This window comes from Callithrix jacchus, chromosome 14 (genome assembly GCF_049354715.1).
Source record: "Callithrix jacchus isolate 240 chromosome 14, calJac240_pri, whole genome shotgun sequence".
Lineage (NCBI taxonomy): Eukaryota > Metazoa > Chordata > Mammalia > Primates > Cebidae > Callithrix > Callithrix jacchus.
This window is the reverse complement of record NC_133515.1, coordinates 73,916,489-73,939,040: the sequence shown is the minus strand read 5'-3', so window position 1 is coordinate 73,939,040 and position 22,552 is coordinate 73,916,489. Positions and strand designations below refer to the sequence as shown.

Below are 22,552 nucleotides of genomic sequence, written 5' to 3'. Positions count from 1 at the left end.
TAGTATATAATTTTATTTGCTGAGATACAAACCATACATCAGAGTGAAAGTGTTGTCATCTAGGTCCTTAACAAAAGGGAGAGTTGGAGGTACTAAGATAACAAAATAAACTATGACAACCTAATTACGTAGAATATGCTTGACATAGTTTTAGTCTGAGAAATTACTTGGACTGTTAGGAAAAGCCAAGGACATGGTTTTAGATAAAATAACACCCTTAGGGACATTCTTCTCAAGTCACATCCATCAATATGTGACTGCCTGCTTGCATGTTCCGAAACACAGGTGTCCTGACACCTGAAGAATGGTTAAAATATCTCCCTTACCAGGGAATCCCTCCCCTCTTCCTATTCTTTTGTCCACAGCTGCCAGAGGTGCTATATGTTTATTGTTGTTGAATCCTGTTACTAAATCAAGGGTGGAAAAGAGTGGTTCTCTGTAGGTTTTGAAATCTGAGTTCATTGGTTTAATTTATTCATGGTAAATGAATTTTTTTTTCTTCTTTTTGTTTTGGTCTTAAAAAGTGTCTCTATTTGCTGTATTTTAAATATACCTCAAGGTGATGGAGGTGGGAGTAACATGAAACAAGACTGTCAAAATATTGATAATTATTGACATTGAGTAACGGGTATGAGGGATACTCTGATACTTACATGTATTTGAAAATACTTATAAAAGGTGAAAATAAAATAAATAAACCACAAAAAAAGTGAGAAAATGTGGAGAAAAAAGAGGTAACATATCCTATTGCATGTTTGAAATGTGGAAAAAAAAGAGGTAACATATCCTTTGCATAAAAGTTGGGAATGAACCTTCTGCTTTTGTTCTCACCAGTTTTTATCTCCTTTGGAGATCAGAAACGGCAAAAGAGACTCTGGAGGACATGCGTGAATAACCTGTGTAGTGGGAATTAGAGGTTTGCGTTGCCCCTTAGCAGTAGCATGCTTATATAAGTAGTTTGTTGTGCATCTGTACAATAGCATACTACTTAGAAATAAAGAAGGAACACTGTTACACTCAATAGCATGAATAAATAATATGTGATATTTATAACAGATATAAAAATGAGAAAAAGAAGATGGGCACACCAAAATACATACTGTGTAATTTTATATACATGAGGCTCAAGAAATGGCAGAATGACTGTAATAGGTAAGACAGAATCATGGTTACCATGAGTGAGCAGCATATTCACTGAGATGGGGCAAGAGATACCCTTTTGCAATGTCTTATATCTTAATCTGTCTAGTGGTCACCAGGGTGTGTATACATATAGAAGCTCCTTAAGCTGTACTTTACTATATCATACTTTAATGAAACAGGTTTCTAAAATAAATATTATTAAAACAATATGGTGATATTTTAATATTTAAAATATTATATAAATGTAGGTAGATATAAATCTGCTATTTTATAATTGCTTTTGGATGTATATAGCTGTTTAAAGTAAGAGTGTCCAATATTTTGTCTTCCCTGGGCCACACTGGAAGAAAAATTGTCTCGGGTCACACATAAAATACACTAAAAGTACCGACAGCTGATAAGCTAAAAAGAAAAAAAAAAGCAGGCAAAAAATTTTTTATAATGTTTTAAGAAGGTTTACATATTTGTTGAGCCACATTCAAAGCTGTCCTAGGTCTCATGCAGCCCATGGGCGGCAGGTTGGACAAGCTTAGTGTAAGGTTTTTCTGTTTTGTTTAAGCTTCTCTTGTTACCTACCTACTTAGTTTAACTACTATTTGAAACATTTTATATCTTATTTCTGGTTTCTCATTCATGTCCCAAATGTTGTCTGTTTCTTATTTTCCATTTTACTTTTAATTTAAGCTCTCTTTTTTTATATTTTGTTACCTAACTTAAATATCTTCCTTGACACTTCTTAATTTGCATTTATCCAAAATTCCACATCTGTTCAGTTCTAAAAATTTTATGGAGATTCTTGGTTAAGATTTCAGAAACAGAATTTTAAAATTCGTTCAAAGCCCTCTATTTACAATAGAGGTTTAATTTTTAGATGACACAAAAGCCTGTTACACGGCCTTTGGGTTTCTAGAAATCATTTTTTTTAATGATTGGGAAACCCATGACTAATAATTAAGAAACAGTCTATAGCATATCTTATATCCTTAAAAAGAAAATTAACAAAACATTTTTATATAATTTTTAAGAATACTGGCATTTTAAAATTTATCTTGTAGTAAACAATTTTCCTGGCTGGTGCATAATTTCTTTATACATATGAGATGCAGATAATAAGCAAGAAAGAAAGGGGAGTGGAATTTCTGCTGGAGAACCATATAATGCACAGTACATTTCCCTCTCCCCTCCAATAGCTTTCAGCTTTCACATAGGGAGAAAACATATATAGAAGAAAGACAGGATCCAACCATATGCTGACACTGTTGAAACACTGTGCTGACATTTTGGTAAGAAACTAAGACTTCACCTCTCAGTTTTACCCTCCCAGAAGGAGAAGTTATTTTCTTTCCTTCTGAAATTCATGTTTCCAAGAAGCTGTAGTGTTACTTGAAATTAAAAAAAAAAACCAATCAAGCTATAATTTTCATATGCCATAATGCATATGTATATTTTTGTGATACAAATCTACCCCAAATGATGTAGAATTACTGTGTGGGATATATGTCATGCACATGTCAAAATGGAACCTCTGTCTGGAGAAGTACATACTACCTTTCTAAAAATAATTACCTAAGAAGCACATTTCTTCTAATGTTTAAAATCTCATGACATATTCATCCAACCTTCAAATTTCTTGTTTATGAAATTTTTGATGCAATAGGGGAAGTGGGAAACTGGAAAGATATTTTTATTTTATTATATTGTAATATATATTCTATTCTATTATATTGTAAGATATATTATATTATATTCATTCCCATCATAAAAGAGCAAAAGGAATTTTGAGTATTTGTGATAATGAAAGAGGTCAGATACTAGTGCTTAAAAATAACTTTCACTATGACAAGTACAATCGTGGGATGTAATAATATGGAATATTCATTTCCCACAATCATGGAAACAAAAATTTTTGGGTGATGCCAACTATTCTCGTGTTGGAAGGTCAAGAATTATGTGATACTTTCAAAATGTATAACATCTAAGAACTGAGATTGGTGAACCTAAAACTTTATAGAAATTGTTATGATCACTTTTGACATGTGTCCTATTTATTCATTATATTGAACAATTCATGCACTGTGGATTCTAAACCATATTCTCCCACTACTATATTTGTCTGAAAATATTCCAGCATAGGTGAAATAGATTTTTTATTAAGTACTACAAACTTTAAAAGTAAAAATAGTTTTAGTTATGCAGAATTACTTACATTCACAATATCTAGATATCTATATTCCTGTTGAATATGATACCTAGATACTTAGATCTCTTAAGTTTTATTTTTCTGGATCTCTGTTAACTGATCTTGTCAACAAGATTTGCATTGGAGGGACGATTTTGAAAACATATAAGCATTCCATCAGTTTTAATAGAGCAACTCCCTGAGTTATTGGCATCTTCTAATTAAAAATCGGTATATTTAAACAAAAGTAGACTTTGATAATAAAAGGTATTAGTGCTGCTTTTTCCTCTCTACCACTAACACAGGGTGTTTAGGTTTAGCTTGATGAGTGATATAAAGATTAAAGTGGGATTGATCAAACCTCTCATTCTGAATAAAGTTAAGTGGGTGTTAACTTTTTAATTTAATTTAATTTTTGAAATCTCAGTCACCATGTCAACATCAGTAAAGAGCTGTCTCACTAATTATGTCACTTTGGATAACTTCTGAAAGCAAAAAGGATATTAAAACAAATATGATATTTCTAAAAACGTTTGTTTTCAAACATTAAAAATAAAGTTTAAAAATCTCAAAATATAACAGACAGAGAGCCAAACCATGAGCAAACTCCCATTCACAATTGCTACAAAGAGAATAAAATATCTAGGAACACAATTATCAAAGGATATAAAGGACCTCTTCAAGGAGAACTACAAACCACATCTCAAGGAAATGAGAGAGGACACAAACAGATGGAGAAACATTTGATGCTCATGGTTAGGAAGAATCAATATCATGAAAATGACCATACTGCCCAAAGTAATTTATAGATTCAATGCTATCCCCATCAAGCTACCTATGACCTTCTTCACAGAACTGGAAAAAACCACCTGAAACTTCATATGGAACCAAAAGAGAGCCCACATAGCCAGGACCATCCTAGATAAAAAGAACAAAGCCTGGGGCATCACACTACCTGATTTCAAACTATACTACAAGGCTACAGTAATCAAAACAGCATGGTACTGGTATCAAAACAGAGATATAGACCAATGGAACAGAACAGAGGCCTTGGAGGCAATGCAACACATCTACAACCATCTGATCTTTGACAAACCTGATAGAAACAAGCAATGGGGAAAGGATTCTCTGTTTAATAAATGGTGTTGGGAAAACTGGCTATCAGTGTGCAGAAAGCAGAAACTGGACCCCTTCCTGACACCTTACACTAAAATTAACTCCAAATGGATTAAAGATTTAAACATAAAACCTAACACCATAAAAACCCTAGAAGAAAATCTAGGCAAAACCATTCAGGACATAGGCATAGGCAAGGACTTCATGACTAAAACACCAAAAGCATTAGCAACAAAAGCCAAAATAGACAAATGGGACCTAATTAAACTCCAGAACTTCTGTACAGCAAAATAAACAATCATTAGAGTGAACTGGCAATCAACAGAATGGGGAAAAAATTTTGCAATCTACCCATCTGACAAAGGGCTAATATCCAGCATCTACAAAGAACTAAAACAGATTTACAAGAAAAAAACAAGCAAACCCATCCAAAAGTGGGCAAAGGATATGAATAGATACTTTTCAAAGGAAGACATATATGAGGCCAACAAACATACAAAGAAATGCTCATCATCATTAATTATTAGAGAAATGCAAATCAAAACCACATTGAGATATCATATTATACCAGTTAGAATGGCGATTGTTAAAAAAATCTGGAGACAACAGATGTTGGAGAGGATGTGGAGAAATAGGAACACTTTTGCACTGTTGGTGGGAATGTAAACTAGTTCAACCATTGTGGAAGACAGTGTGCTACTTCCTCAAGGACCTAGAAATAGAAATTCCATTTGACCTAGCAATCCTATTCCTGGGTATATATCCAAAGGATAATAAATTGTTCTATTATAAAGACACATGCACATGTATTTTCATTGCAGCTCTGTTTACAATAGCAAAGACCTGGAACCAACCCAAATGCCCATTGATGACAGACTGGACAGGGAAAATGTGGCACATATACACCGTGGAATACTATGCAGCCATAAAACAATGAGTTTGTGCCCTTTGTAGGGATATAAATGAATCTGGAAACCATCATTCTCAGCAAACTGACACAAGAACAGTAAATCAAACACCACACAGTATCACTCATTGGCAGATGTTGAACAATGAAAACACAGGGACACAGGGAGGGGAGCATCACACACTGGTGTCTGTTGTGGGCCCATGGGAGGGAAAGTGGCAGGGGGAGAGGTTGGGGAGAGATAACTTGGGGAGAAATGCCAGACGTAGGTGACAGGGGAATGGAGGCAGCAAACCACATTGCCATGTGTGTACCTATGCAACAATCCTGCATGATCTGCACATGTACCCAAGAACCTAAAGTACAATTTTAAAAAAACCTCAAAATATAAGTGTTTTCTTCCTAAATTTTAACTGCAGCTTTTGTGAGAGTATTTTTTCTCACTCTTCTTTATTAAAAACAGACTGCTTTGACTGCAGCATTTAAATTAGTTTGTTTTGTTATTATTAATAATTATTATCTTTGGCTACTCTAACCACTTCACCTTAAAAACTGGTTCTATGGAAAAATGCTTTTCATCTTCCAAAAAGCTAACTTATGAACAAATGTGTGCCTCATATTCTGGTTTTAAATGGGGATTAATAGTATTATAAATGTCTGTGTTTTAGCGGCCTGCTGCTGTCATTATTAACAGTAATAACGAGTTCCAAGCACAATTTCTATTGCTAGTAGGCTTAATTAGAGATGTTGGATGGAACGATGGAGAAAACCCATTCTAATAGTTGCAAACTCTTGTAAACAGATCTCTAAGTCCATTTTTTCTCTTAAAACAATAGCAACAATAACAACACTAAACCCAGTATATAAATACATAACTACAGTATTTTCCTGCTGAATGAGTGTGGGAGATGGGAGACGAACACCTGAGCAGTCCAGTCCCTCAGGTCTTTGGCGCATATACACGGAAGCTTTGATTTGAAAATGTCAGACCTAGTCAATCTGCTTCATTGAAAGATATGAAACAGGTTTGAAGAGGGAAAATAACTTTCAGAAGTCAACACACAAGTCTGTGAAAATAAAGATAGGATTCTGGTGTCCTGAATCATTAAGCTATCTTGCCCTGAATGGTATTAGCTTATACACAATTGTAGCTGTTAAGTCATGAATGATGCTCAGATGTGGCATTTTTACAGCTAATGTGTGAGCCCATTTTCTGTTCTTTTCCTGCAAAATCAGTAAAAATTAACCTTAGGTAGATTTTAATGTGTAAAATTAACTGGCTACTCCAAAGGTGTCATGAATTATTTCCAGTTAAAGTTTTAAATAGTTTTGATTAGCTTCTCATTAAAAAAAAAATTGTTTTTTCCTGAGTCCATCATTATAAGGTGTTGCTTTTGAAAACTTTATCTTCTAAAACAAAGGAATGCCATCCTTGTGTGGCTATACAGCAGAATTCCAAGATTTCAAGGCTTAGTGTTCAGTTGGTTGTTGGGTATGGGCAAAAAGGTATCAGAAGCTGGCATGGCATATATTGTTATGTATTTTTTTCTATTAAAGTTTCAGCTTTCTCTAATGGGCATTTTTTATATATAATTTAAACTTTCATTTTAGTTACAGGGGTGCATGTGCAAGTTTGTTACATGGGTATATTGCATGACACTGAGGTTTCGGATCTGGATCCTGTCACTCAGGTAGTGAGTATAGTAGCCAATAAGTAATTTGTCAAACCACACTCCTCTTCTTTTCTCCCTACTCTAGTAGTCTGCAGTCTCTATTGCTCCCATCTTTATGCCCATGTGTACTCAGTGTTTAGCTCCCACATATAAGTGAGAACATGCTATATTTGGTTTTCTGATCCTACATTATTTTACTTAGTATTATGTCTTCCGGCTGTATCCATGTTGCAAAGGACATGATTTGTTTGTTTGTTTGTTTTTTTTATGGCTGCATAGCAGCCTATGGTGTATACACACTACATTTTCTTTATCATACGAGAGGCCAACAAACATATGATAAAATGCTCATCATCACTAATCATCGGAGAAATGCAAATCAAAACCACAATGAGATACCATCTCACACAAGTCAGAATGGCTATTACTAATGAGGATTCTTGTTGTTGTTTTTACTGCTTTTTTAAGGCTGGAAGAATCCCACCTGGCTGGCTTGCTGCCATTGGAGGCATGAGCAATACCCTTTAGGTTTATTGAAATGAAAAGGTATGAAAAATCGTCAGAACATTCCTTTATACTGGTGTAGCAGTGGCTATCACAAATTGACCAACTAGGCATTTTTTCAATCTTCAGTTTATTTATATTCGGTGCCCTAGTTGCTAAGGAAAGCATGCTTGTGTTTAACATAACCAACAACAACAACAAAATTTTTTTTTAATTTGGTTTAAAAAAACGTATATTGATGCTGCCAGCTCTTCAAAACCATGCCATACAAATTGGTAATACCCATTTGTGAACTGCTTATATTCTAATGCATCCGACAACTTGCTATTTACAAAGAGAAATGAGTTCTTTCATTTCTGAATTCACAGTTATTTATCAAGGCAAGCAAATAAAGCTTGCTTAAGTTATAATAGCATTAGAATATTACGTATTTACAATTAAAAACTGGAGAAAATACCTTCAAAAGAATAATATTCTGATTTGCATTTTAATGTTATGCTATTTTGACAGAAAAATTATAACCAGATATAGAGTTATAAAAAATTATCGATATGTTCAAAATGATATTGGTAGATAGTTCTCAAACTGTAATAATTTTAAAAATTCCTGTTAAGGAAAAATGACTTTTAGCTATATTCATTGTAATATTTAACTTCTATGCATATAAATTGTGTATATGACATATAACTGCAGCTGTTACACACTTTCCAGAAAGACCACAAAACCAAAACTAAAATTAAATTAAACTTTAAAAATGTTTTGCCCGCAAGATGGCCGACCACTAACAGCTCAGGATTGTAGCTCCCAGTGAAAGCTCAGAGAATGAGACTATGCCACATCTTTAGACGAATTTTCGTCACTCACCGATTAGCAGATTCCCAGGGGAGGAGCCCCACGGGTCGCCAGCGCGACTCTTGTGGCCACCGCAGCGGTTTTGCCGGCGTCTCGGCGCAGCAGCTCTTCATGCAGAGCCAACTGGACTGCTTCCCCTACTGACCAGAGTTTGGAGCTCCGGGAAGTCAGAGCTGCTTGTTGCGGACTCAAGAGGGAAGCCAGACCAGAGATTCCCAGGCAGAAGAGCACCATCAGTCTTATCGCTGCTATTTAGGCTGCCACAGTGGGTTGCTCGAATCCCAGCACTGGGAATCAATAAGACGGACGTCGACTCAGAAACCTAATTAGAAAGGTGGTTCATCTACAATGAAGGGAAAAAAACAGCCTAAGAAGGCCGAGTATACTCAAAATCAGAACCCATCAGCAACGGAACAAGCCCTGTTGGAAAAGGACTCATCAGCAACCGAACAAGCCCTGATGGTAAAGGACTCATCAGTAACGGAACAAGCCCTGATGGAAAAGGACTGTGTTCCATTACCTGAAGTAGGCTTTAAAAGATGGATGATAAGAAACTTCTGGGAGTTAAAGGAACTTGTTCTAACCCAATGTAAAGAAACTAAAAACTTGGAAAAAAGGTTAGGTGAAATGTTGAAAAGAATAGACAATATAGAGAGGAATATAAATGAACTTATGGAGTTGAAAAATACAGCACGAGAACTTAGTGAAATATGTACAAGCTTAAACAGCCGAATGGATCAAGCAGAAGAAAGGGATATCAGAGGTCGAAGACCAACTTAATGAAACAAAACGACAAGACAAGAATAGAGAAAAAAGGATAAAAAGGAATGAGCAAAGTCTCCAAGCAATATGGGACTATGTGAAAAGACCTAATATACACTTGATTGGTGTACCTGAATTTGACGGAGAGAACGAAGTCAAGCTGGAAAATACTCTCCAGGACATTATCCAGGAAAATTTTCCTAATTTAGCAAAGCAGGACACTATTCAACCCCAGGCAATACAGAGAACACCACAAAGATATTCCTCAAGAAGACCAACCCCAAGGCACATAATTGTTAGATTCACCAAGATCGAAATGCAGGAGAAAATATTAAGGGCAGCCAGAGAGAAAGATCAAGTTACCCATAAAGGTAAGCCTATTAGGCTTACAGCAGATCTCTCGAAACCCTACAAGCTAGAAGAGAGTGGGGGCCAATATTCAATATACTTATTTAACAGAACTTTCAGCCCAGAATTTCATATCCTGCCAATTTAAGCTTAACATTTGAAGGAAAAATAAAATCTTTTAGGAACAAGCAAGTACTCAGAGATTTTATTACCACCAGGCCTGCTTTACAAGAACTTCTAAAAGAAGCATTATACACAGAAAGGAACAAACAGTATGACCCTTTCTAAAAATACACCAAAAAGTAAAGAGCATTAACATAAAGAAGAATTTTCATCAATGGAAGGACAAAATAGCCAGTTAATATCAAATGGCAGCAACCCTAAATTTAAATCGACCAAATCTCCCAATCAAAAGATACAGACAAAATCTAACGGTATATCCAAAGATATACATAGACTCAAAATAAAGGGTTGGAAAAAAAAAACGTACCAACCAAATGGAGAGCAAAAATAAATAAATGAAAAGCAGGAGTTGCAATTTTCACATTTGACAAAATAGATTTCAAAGCTACAAGGATACAAGGGTAAAAGGATTAATGTAATAAGAGATCCTAACACCCAGATACATAAGACCCATAATGAGATTTAGATTCAATGAGACAGAAAATTGATAATGATATCCAGGACTGGAACTAAGATCCAGAACAAATAAACTCAATAGAGCTCTCCATTTTAAACACACAAAATATACATTATACACAAAATCTAACGATATATCTAAAGATATACAAAGACTCAAAACAAGGGGATGGAAAAAAACTCACCAACCAAATGGAGAGCAAAAATAAATAAATAAAAAGCAGGAGTTGCAATTCTCACACTTAATAAAATAGATTTCAAAGCTACAGGGATGCAAGGGTAAAAGGGTTAATGTAACAATAAGAGATCTTAACACCCAGATACATAAGACACATAATGAGATTTAGATTCAACGAGACAACAAATTGATAACGATATCCACGACTTGAACTCAGAGCCAGAACAAATATACACAATAGAGGTCTCCATTTTAAACACATAAAATATGCATTAACCACTTTAAACACTCAAAATATTGATTGGCCATTATTGAAACCCATTTTAGGAATGAAGTAATATTCCTTTTTCCCTCTTTTTCTTTTTTCCCCTTCTTTTTCTCTTTTTCCCTCTAAAAAAACAAAAATGTTTTGCCCTCCTGTATGAACATTGCAAGAACTTTTGAATTGAGATATGAACAACGTACTTGCTTCGCAGAATTTTAATGACTTTTCTTCTGTCTGAGCTTTCAAATTTTTGCTTGACAGATATTTATATCCACTTAATAGAAATGCATTATATATAAATAAAAATCTCCACTTCTTCATTTTTTGAACATATCACAGGGATTACAGTATCATGGCAGTACTATGTAGCAAGAAAAGTGTACACACAAATGAACACATGTTCCCACAGTTCATGGGCAGTACATAGTGAGAAAGATGTCATCCATGAATAATGCTTAAATTAGTATTTTTTTTAGGTTTTCTTTATGATTGTAAGCACAGAATTGAGAGATTATTGTAGAAAAGTTATGAAGTCCAAAGAATACATTTTGGCTCCTCTGAAGCTTGACATAATCCAGTCTGCTCTTGCTCAAATCTTAAAATGTATGACTTTTTCATGACTTTATTATAATATAGTTTACACCCAAAAACTACATTCATTTATAAGCACTTTGATGAGTTGTGATGGATACACCTGAGAAAACACCATCACAATTACAATACAAAACTTTTCTATCAACTGTAAAAGATTCCTCATGTCCCTTTGTGACCAATCCCTCCCTCACACCATGTCCTAGACAACTGTTGATCTGCTTTCTATCCCTATAGATCAGTTTGCACTTTCTAGGGTTTCATATAAGTAGAATTATTCAGTGTGTACCATTTTGTGTCTGACTTTTTTGACTAAGCATAATTATTTTGAGATGTTGTGTATTGTTCCTTTCTTTTTGCTGCATGGTTTGAATCCCTGTGATTTGATCTCTGTTGTATATGTAACAACACTAGAGCTTGAGACTCTACTTTTGAGATTATTTGAGAAACTCTACCTTTCATGGATGATTCATTGGCAGATGACTTGAAGACACGATTCTCAGGTTGTTAAAAATGACGATTAATTGCTGTGTTTATAGAAAAAGGTACACAAAAATCTTTCATTTTGATTTTGCTAAGTCACCAGATGGCATGGGGGACTTTTTCCTGTATCAATTTTGTCCTTAAAGAAGCACTTTCCTTTTATACAGTTTCTTACTCAGTGTTCATACTAGTATCAGAATGGTGAAGAGTTTTATTCTTAGTTGAAGGAAAAAAACTCTCATCAGAAATATTTTCTTTTTATTATTGATCAGTGGAGGTCTACAATGGTAAAATTACTCTCAGATGAAGATACACACATCTATTTCAAATCAGAGGTTAGAACTGCAACCTCATTACATATATGTATGTATATATATATATATATATATATATATATATGTGTGTGTGTGTGTATATATGTATATGCATGCATATGTGTATACATATATGTATGTATATATGTTTATATATGTATAAATACGTATACACACACAGACATATATATGTGTAATTTTGTATGGCTTTTCAGGACTGATAAAAGACTAAAACATAATATTGTGCAAAGTCATCTTAATAGTATATAAATTATGATTTTCCATCATCTTTAAAACTTTTGTCAAAATATTCAAAGCTTCCTTATTGTCAGTTATATATGCATAGGAGAATGCAAAAACAGTGAAACTAGTATTACTTAGTACATTGTGTCTTAGTCTGTTTGTGCTGCTATAACAAAATACCACAGATTGGATAAATATAAAATATAAATTTATTTCTCATAGTTCTGGAGGCTTGCAAGTCCAAGATCAAGGCACCAGCAAGTTTGTGTGTGGTGAAGACGCTTCTCCCTGCTTTCAAGATGGCACTGTGTTGCTGTGTCCTCAACATGGTGGAAGGCAGAATGGTAAACAGCGCTGAATGCTGGGGATGCCTATTTACAAGAGTGTAAGTCTCAGTCGTGAGGAAGGAGCCCTCATGACCAAATCACCTCCTCAAGGCTCTATCTCTTAATACTATTGCATTGGGAATTTCAACACGATTTGTGGAAATAACACAAATATTCAAACCATAGCACATCAGCTTACAATATTCAAACCATTCAGAACTGATGTATTTTATTTCTTAGTAAAAACTTATTAAGGGTAATTTGAACATTGCTTGCTTTGTGCATTGTAAGTTATATGAAGCAAGTGATTTCTCAATGCCTTAGTGAATTGTCATACTTCTCTCTAAATTTAGATCAGCTTCTAACATTTAACATTTTCGTCTTTGTTCTTCCTAAGCTGTAAAATAGCTTTGGGAGTTTCTTTAATATGGTATGTTTCATTGGCATCACTTGCTTTGGAACATCTTCATTTGTTTTTTTTTGGTTATAGCCACTTTTCTCATTTATTTCAGTACATTTGAATATATTAAGTTCTACTGGCTTGTATATTTGCAGTCTTTTTTTTTTTTTTTTTTTTTTTTGAGACAGAGTTTCGCTCTTGTTACCCAGACTGGAGTGCAATGGTGCAATCTCGGCTCACTGCAACCTCCGCCTCCTGGGTTCAGGCAATTCTCCTGCCTCAGCCTCCCGAGTAGCTGGGATTACAGGCACGTGCCACCATGCCCAGCTAATTTTTTGTATTTTTAGTAGAGACGGGGTTTCACCATGTTGACCAGGATGGTCTCGATCTCTTGACCTTGTGATCCACCCGCCTCGGCCTCCTAAAGTGCTGGGATTACAGGCCACCGCGCCCGGCCATATTTGCAGTCTTTCAACCGACACCACTGTCAGCGTTCCTATGCTCAGTTACTTCTTCAGACATCCATTTATGTTTGTTTTGAATTTTACTTCTAGCATTATCACTTTTAGTTTCTTGGTTGAATTTTCATCTTTGTTGGCCAATTCCCTCTTTCAAAGATCAAGTTTTGTAAAATGGCATGTAGTTTAATCACTGGGAAACAGAGAGGCAACACCTCTACATGTTTGCTATCAGAACAGGAAATAGATAACAGATGGGCAGTGACCACTCATGAACATATCTAAAATACGTGACACTACCATTCATTTATAATGATGGGAATCTGTTATTTATGCAGTGATTTGTAGACTAAAGAGCTAATAGTATTTTTTTAACTTTATACAATTACTCACGGTTAATATATTGTAGTAATTTAAGTTTGAACTGTATTTATGGGGAGTGGTATTCTCTAACTAAATCATGACATCTGAATTTCATGAATGCTGAAACTGCAAAAACAAACACTGCCTCTATGTATGTGTTAAATGTACTTATAGTTAGGTAACAACCAAAATTAGGACTTAGAATCTCTCCACATTTGATAAATGATTTAGGACTGGTCAGTTACTTCATTTGAAATACATACCTACTGGATACCATGGTAAATGTTTATCAAATCGAGTTAGTTTGCATTTTTCTACTTAAAGCTTAGGTATGTAGTCTTCAGCATATTCTTGGTATATATGGTATTTGAGAAAATACAAAATTGAGATTGTCCTATATAGATTTAAGTAAAAACTCCTCAAACTTAAGTTTAATAAATTAAACCATAAAATAATATGCAGAATAAAGCAGTCAATTTGCAGTTAATTTAATTCACAGCTAGGCCAATAACTACTTTTGAAGTCCATTTTGGTGTTCCTCTGCCTTTGAATAGTGATGGAAATATTTTGATACCTTAGATTTCATGAAATCAGTAAAGAGGTGAGTCCTGGAAACGATCAACAACTACATTTGCCTTGTTAAAAATATACTTATGTGCCAGGTGCGGTGGCTCATGCCTGTAATCCCAGCACTTTGGGAGGCCGGGGAGGTTGGATCCCAAGGTCAGAAGATCGAGACCATCCTAGCCAACATGGTGAAACCCTATCTCTACTAAAAATACAAAAATTGGCTGGGTTTAGTGGCACACACCTGTAGTCCCAGCTACTCAGGTAGCTGAGGCAGGAGAATTGCTTGAATCCAGGAGGCAGAGGTTGCAATGAAGCGAGATTGTGCCACTGCACTCCAGCCTGGGCAACAGACAGGGACTCTGTCTCAAAAAAAAAAAAAAAAAAATATATATATATATATATATATATATATACACACACACACATACTTATGTTAGTTCAATTGTTAGCTCAGTTGTAAGTCTAGTGTCTCTCTTTACTTTTGTGAAAAAGGTGAATGTGAAATCTATGTTCTATGAACTGTAAAGTGAAAAATCTAATCAGCAATTTTCACTCATTCATAGATACTTTTAAATTGCTGAATAAGACAACTTTCCAAAACATGTCCTTTTTGATTTTATTATGTCAAATAGAAAATTAGATTAATTAATTTCATCCCAGAATTATTAATTCAGCAATAATATCAATTGATTCAGTAAATATTCAAACCTTTCATCAAGTGGCAGAAACCTATAACTTCTCCACAAATAAAACCTAAAAGCCTTTTTTTCTGGTGTAAAGTTTAAGAAGTAGCATCAGTTTTCTCTCTTTTGTTTCCTCCCCCTCTCCCCTCCCCTCCCCGCCCCTCCCCTCCCCTTCCCTTCCCTTTCCTTCCCTTCCCTTCTTTCCTTTCTTTTCCTTCCCTCCCTCTCTTTCTTTCTTTTTCTTTCATAAATGAATAAAGCAGAAAACCTCAGGGCAAAACAAGAAAGTACATTTCTGAATGAGTGTTCAAATAAACTTGTAACTTTTAACTAAAAATCTGAATAAGTCTGGATGATTGTTTTCCAGGTAGGTTTATACAACTTAATTATGAGTATGTATGCAGTAGTACTCAAGAGAAGGAGAATTGAGAATGTACAAATAACCAGGAGAAATATTTTATTCTGAAATCAAGAAATTATATATTCTCCCCTCTTAGTAATAATCCACAATGAAACATTTTGAATGAAAATTCTACTTCTAGGCTGGAACATGGGTTATGCTTGTAATCCCAGCACTTTGGGAGGCTGAGGCAGGAGAATCACCTGAGCCCAGGAGTTCAAGCTTAGCCCTGGCAACATAGTCAGACTCCCCCCTCTGTAAAAAAATTACAAAATTGGCTGAGTGTGGTTGTGCACACCTGTAGTCCCGAGCTACTCTGGAGGCTGAGGTTGAGACTACGCAGTTGAAACTACAGTGAATTGTGATCATGGCACCGCACCCCAGCCTGGGCAACAAAAGCTCTGCCTGCCCCCAGCCAGAAAAGAAAAGAGAATTCTAATTCTGTATTGAAGGGCAACAAATGTTACACTCCAATTTTTAAAATTAGAGTTTGTTCTAAGTTCACTGCATATTAGAACACAAAATTATTTACAGCATTGGCTTTCAATTACTTACATGTAGTTCACTTCCTGGTATTTGAATTCTATTAAACACAATATATTTTTCTTGAAGTAATAGAATGTTTTTCTGCCTATGAGGAACAGTACTCCTCTCACTAATTCTTTATAAAACTGAAACTACATAAAAAATAGAAGATACGGCCGGGCGCGGTGGCTCATGCTTGTAATCCCAGCACTCTGGGAGGCCGAGGGGGGCGGATCACGAGGTCAGGAGTTTGAGACCATCCTGTCCAAAATGGTGAAACCTCGTCTTTATTAAAAAAAAAAAAAGAAAAAAAGAATAGAAGATACAAACTCTCAATAACATTGAGATGTAATGCTTAAATTCAAGCATATTTTAAAACAGATTCCAATCATTTCTACTTTTTTTTTTTTGAGATAGAGTCTCACTCTGTTGCCAGGTGCCAGGCTGGAGTGCAATGGCACAATCTCGGCTCACTGCAACCTCCGCCTCCCAGGTTCAAGCAATTCTCCTGCCTCAGCCTCCCAAGTAGCTGGGACTACAGGCATGCGCCACCACGCCCAGCTAATTTTTGTATTTTTTAGTAGAGATGGGGTTTCACCATGTTGGCCAGGATGGTCTAGATCTCTTGACCTCGTGATCCGCCCACCTTGGCCTCCCAAAGTGCTGGGATTACAGGTGGGAGCCACCACGCCCGGCCCTCATTTCTACTTTTAATAGGTACCATTCAGCTTCACAGGGGATCACTGTAGAAAGTAAATAGTTTATTAATTTTTAGTCATAGCAATCTTTAATTAAACACAATAAAAAATTGATCAGAAGATTATCCCTAATAAGCAAAGTCCTCATTCTTGCAATGCCTTTTGTTTTATATTCTATTTTCAAATGCTGCAGACCATTTTGGCTCCTATTCATTTTAACCTGTAGCTATTAGATTGGTGCAAAAGTAATTGCGGTTTTTGTCCTCAAAAATAAAATACATTTACACTTTAAAGAGGCAGTATTAGTAATTTTAAAGTCTTCACTATAAATTCAGAAGTTTCTTCAACTTGATCTCAAGGCCTCCTTTGTGTTTCTACAATAACAAAGTTTGACAATTTCTTGGGTGTGGGGGGAGACTGCAAAATGGCTAAAACTTTTGTCTTTCAAATGTAGAGTTGGATGAGGTAATCGAGTACAGTCATTAAGTATGTGAACTCTGCAACCAAAATATATAGATTTAAATTCCAGCACCATCGTTTAGTATCTGAGATCATGAGTAGTTTTTTGCCCTGTCATGCTTTGGTCTGTTCATTTGTACTATATAGATATAGAAGTATCCACTACATGTAATTTTTAAAGGTGATGAAAAAGTATTCCACCCACATGTTCTAAATATGCTAGCTATTATTCTTGTGAAACATTTTTCATCTGCGTTTCATTTTAAATAATTTAGAGAATCCACAGTTCTGGGTTTCTTCATCCTTGACCAATATCACTCAGAAAAGAAACACTGGTAACAAACATGGTGACACCCAGGGTTCTAGACCTTACCTATGAAAATAAATATGGTTGGAAAGAACTGTAGTTTTCTATAAGGTACAACATACTATAATTATTTACACAACAATTGTCATATACATGACAATTCTTCTAAAAATAGAAGTTATAAAAATATCCTCACAGTTTCTATGACATGGAGTCTCTGGAAAGGGTGCTCTTATTTCAGATAATTACTTTGTGTTAATAATTCTAAGTTCCCTGCTGTAAGAACCCAAAATGAATACTTTTAATAAAAAGTATTATGTACTGATTGCAACAAATATATTTTTATTGAGAAACATGAAGATGACCAGGCACAGTGGCTCATGCCTATAATCCCAGCACTTAGGAAGGCTGAGGTGGGTAGATCACCTGAGGTCAGGAGTTCAAGACCATCCTGGCCAACATGGTGAAACTTCATCTCTACTAAAAGTACAAAAATTAGCCAGTCTGTAGTTCCAGCTACTCGAGAGGCTAAGGCAGGAGAATTGGCTGAACCCAGGACCTGGGCTGTGGTTGTGGTGAACAGAGATCTCTCCACTGTACTCCAGCCTGGGAGACAGAGTGAGACTCCACCTCAAAAAAAGGTAAGAGAGAAAAAAGAGAGAAACATGAAGATCACCATTTCTCCCTTATTCAGAAAGCAGTGCTCTCAAGTAGAATTCTAAAAGGTAATAATATGTTGAATGAATAACCAAAAAGAAAAAAACATCAGAGTAAGAAACAATCACCTCAAGTAACCGTCAGTTTTTCCTTTCCATAAATCACAGCTCTAAAGGCATGTATCATAATTTTCCATTCCATTATGTTGAGCATATAAAAGCTGACCCTTAATTTCTCAAATTTTTATTGGCTGAAAGAGAACATATTCCAGAAAAAGATAAAACAGAGCATGATTTAAAGATAAAATGCAATTATTTAAAGATAACACAAGAGTATTTTAAAGGTAGACAAAATGATATTTTGAACACATTCCTTTTTAAGTGAGCTTTAATTATTATTATTATTATTATTTTTTTTTTTTTTGAGACGAAGTTTCACTGTTGTTACCCAGGCTGGAGTGCAACGGCCCAATCTCGGCTCACCGCAACCTCCGCCTCCTGGGTTCAGGCAATTCTCCTGCCTCAACCTCCTGAGTAGCTGGGATTACAGGCACGCGCCACCATGCTCAGCTAATTTTTTGTATTTTTAGTAGAGACAGGGTTTCACCATGTTGACCAGGATGGTCTCGATCTCTTGACCTCGTGATCCACCCGCCTCGGCCTCCCAAGTGAGCTATAATTTTTAACACTTAAGGTTTGATACTTAGAGTGAGGACAGTTGTTAGTAGAGAATAATAAGAATTAGTCACTGTGCCTATATTTGTCAAAATACAGGTATGGGTTTTCCCAAAGCAATACTACAGATGTAACTTTCAGCTGATTAAAGTTGAACAACTTAATTTTCCCCCTGGGTTGTAAAATATTTAATATTGGGCTATGTGGTTTTGTTGGGGTTCAGGGGTTCAAGGGTTCAGGGGACGTTTCTCTAAGGTTCTTGGTCTCCTGCTCTCTGAAGAATGACAGAGGGGACCAGGAGTGCTCACAAAGTAAATACCGAACCCCAAACAGTGTTTTTGCAGAAAGTGAATTTATTTAGGTAGAGAAAGAAAAAAAAAAAAAAAGGAGAAGAGAGAGAACTTCCACATGAGAGAGTGTGTGTGGAAGGGGATCCAAACATGGAGTCCAAAGGGGTGTGGAAGAAGGGGACTTTTAACCTGGGAGGAACCCCCACTTCTCCAGACTTCTGGCCAATGAAAGGAGATCTTTAGAACTTCCGCTGGAGTGATTGACTTTTGATTCTTCCCATACCCGCGAAAAATTAAATAGAGACTATTAAATCTCCAGGATGGAGAGAGATGGGAGGGGGGGCATGGTGCTGGGAAGTTCCTGCCCTTAAAACTACGCCCCCTTGTGGACACGGAAAGAGAACACATTCCCTCAGTTTCTGGTAAAATAATCTATTAAATACTAACTATATTTTAGCCAGCTTCTAACATGAATTTTAAAATTTATCAGGCTTCAAGAAATTAAAGAATGAGTAAGACATGTTGCTCACTCTCAAAGAGGTCAATCTTCTGGATACCAAGTTTTATTAAAAGCAAGAAACTCACAAAGATGGGAACAATAGACACCAAGCCTACTTGAGGAGGGAAGGTAGGAGGGGAGTAAGGGTTTAAAAACTCCCTATGGGTACCAGGCTCACTGCCTGGGTGACGCAATCATTTGTACACCAAACCACAGTGGCATGCAATTTACTCATGTCACAAACCTGCACCTGTAGTTCCCAACCCTAAAAGAAAAGTTGAGGGAAAACAAAAACAAGAAACTTAAAAATGTGCCATTGAGGTTGATTTTCAAGTTATGAATTTGTTTCTTCATTATATTACCTACACCTGTCTGACTCCTGGCAGAGGTGTTATTCTGCAGTCACTTTGGGAGTAAACTATTCTTCACTTTGGTCTTTTCAGACATGCTCACGAGTTGATCAATGCAGCATTTTGTGTATCACCTGATGGCTTCCACATTTCTTCACTACTTGATCACAGTCACTATAAAGCCGTTTAAAATGTTTACTTTCCAGTATTTTTCCTGGAATATTTTACACAAAGGGATCAATAAATAAGATGTCTATTATAGAATGACATATTAAAACTATGTTTTGCTTAGGATAGCATAATAAACTGAGAAACTGAGATCATGGTACTGTGCAGACTAATGACAGAGTGTGTAGAATGATCATACAAGAAATTTTTCAAATAGCTATTTGGATATTCCTATAGTGTCAAACCACCTCTGAGGGGTGTGTGTGTGTGTGTGTGTGTGTGTGTGTGTGTGGTGTGTTTGTAGAATCACAGGTTCTTCAAATACAAAACAGTTTCTGTTCAGATAATTAAAGAAAATAATTAAATTCTATGGAAATGGAAAAGAAGAAGACATATTTTGAAGTCTAAAAATCCCTATTAGTTTGCTAAGGCCTAAAGTTTCTTTAACAATGGTAGTACACAGCAAGTAGTCTGTGTTAAATATGGTCAAAAAGCTAAAACTAGAAGCAGTTTCAATGCAAAATGGTGAAAATTAATGTATGTAACTTCATACTATATTTTCTGACTTTTGTCTTTTCCTAACAGATTCTACCCATGTATTGAAATATCACCCTGTACCACACAAATATGTACAATTATGTGTCAGTTAAAAAGAATAAAATAATATAAATATCATGTAGTAGGTGGCAGAATAAATGAAAGATTAGCTGTGAGCTGATAGTTGTTAAAACTGATAATGGGTTCATGTGGATTCATTATAATATTTTCTCTCCTTTTGTATTTATACATATTTGAAATTAACCATAAGAAAAGGTTAAAAATGATAAAATAATAATAATTTTCTATTTTTATCCTTTATGAGTGCCCACTGTTAAAAAATTTATCATTCTAAAATTATGTTGACTGGTGTAATTCAAATATATGCAAATGAAAATTAGGCTTTGGTTCACTTATCTCTTTCTACATGGGTATTGGAAGAGGGCAAAACATTTATGTGGATAGAATATCAAAATAGAGAAAAAGGAATCATGTAAATGTTGATATTCTTAAGAAAATGGTCTTTCTTTTTTATAGCTGCCATCAAGTTTTAATCTAAAGACCATCTGTTAATTTCTATCACAAGCCAGTTGTCCCATATCCTCTCCCAAAAGTGTATTCCATTTTATTTTCAACAATATTCATTATTTTCTATTTTCTTTTATAAAGGAAAATGAACAGTTTAAAGATTAATTTTTGTGTAATAGTCTCTTTTCTCTAATCTTCATCATAAGTATAACCAACAATCTGGTGAAACAAAATATTTTCCTCACATATTTTCTTGCTTGGTATTATTTCAGTTCCTAAGATTTTGGCTCTTTATACTAGAAAATTCTAAACATGTCAAAACCTAAACTTTTAACTTTTTGAGTGAGTTTATTTGAATCATGGTATCAGCTGTGAAGGACTTATTTTTCATTTATGATTTTATTTACTTTGGTCTCATCTATTTTTCTTAGTCTGGCTAAACATTTTCAATTATTATTTTTTAAAATCAACTTAAAATTTGATTTTTTTTCTCTTGTTTTTCTACTTCCTGTTTCATTTATTTCTACTCTGATCTTTGCTATTTGCTGTTTTCTTCCTTCTACAATCTTTGGGCTTTGTTTATTCTTGTCTTTTCAGTCCCTTGAAGAATAAGTTAGGTTTGAGTTTTGCTGTTGTTGCTTGAAACAGAGTTCACTCTGTCACCCAGGCTGGAGTGCAGTGGTTCAGTCTCAGCTCACTGCACTCTCTGCCTCTCAGTTTTGTTTGTTTGTTTGTTTGTTTCTTCCTGTAGGTATTTATTGCTGTTATCTTTCCTTTTATAGTTCATTCTCCCGTCTCCCATACATTTTAGTGTGTTGTGTTTCCATTATCCTTTATTTCAAGAGACTTTTTTATTTTTCTTTTGATTTCTTCTTTGACCCATAGATTGTTCAAGAGTGTGCTATTTAATTTTCACATATTTTTAAATTTTCTAGTTTTCCTCCCACTATTCATATGTAGTTTTACGTCATTATAGTCAGAAATGATGCTTTATATGATCAATCTTCTTAAATTTGTTAAAACCTGTTTTTGGCCAAACATATCATCTTTATTGAAGGATGTTTGGTATACACTTGAGAAGAATGTTATTCTGCTACTATTGGATGTGATGTTCTATACATATCTGTTACATCCCTTTGTTCTAAAGTATAATCCAAAGTCAGGCACAGTGCAGCATGCATCTGTAGTCCCAGCTGCTTGGGAACTGAAATGGGAGGATCACTTGGGCCCAGAAGTTTGAGTCTATCCTGGGCAGTACAGTGTGACCCCTTCTCTGTAAATAAATAAATAAATAAAAGTTTTAAAAAGGATAAGTCCAGCCTGATGTTTTCTTGATTATCTGATTGAATATTCTATCTACTGCTAAAAGAGGGGTATTGGATTCTTGTATTATTATTGTATTACAGTCTGTCTCTCCCTTCAGATCTGTTACTATTTGTTTTATAGATCTAAGTGCTCTGATA

General features: G+C 35.2%; 1 long non-coding RNA gene across 1 annotated transcript in view; it reads right to left on the bottom strand.

The window, feature by feature from the left end:
* The window catches only part of LOC128929641 (uncharacterized), a 198,793-nt gene that overhangs the window by 763 nt on the left and 175,478 nt on the right, over positions 1 to 22,552 (bottom strand). The window lies entirely within an intron of this gene.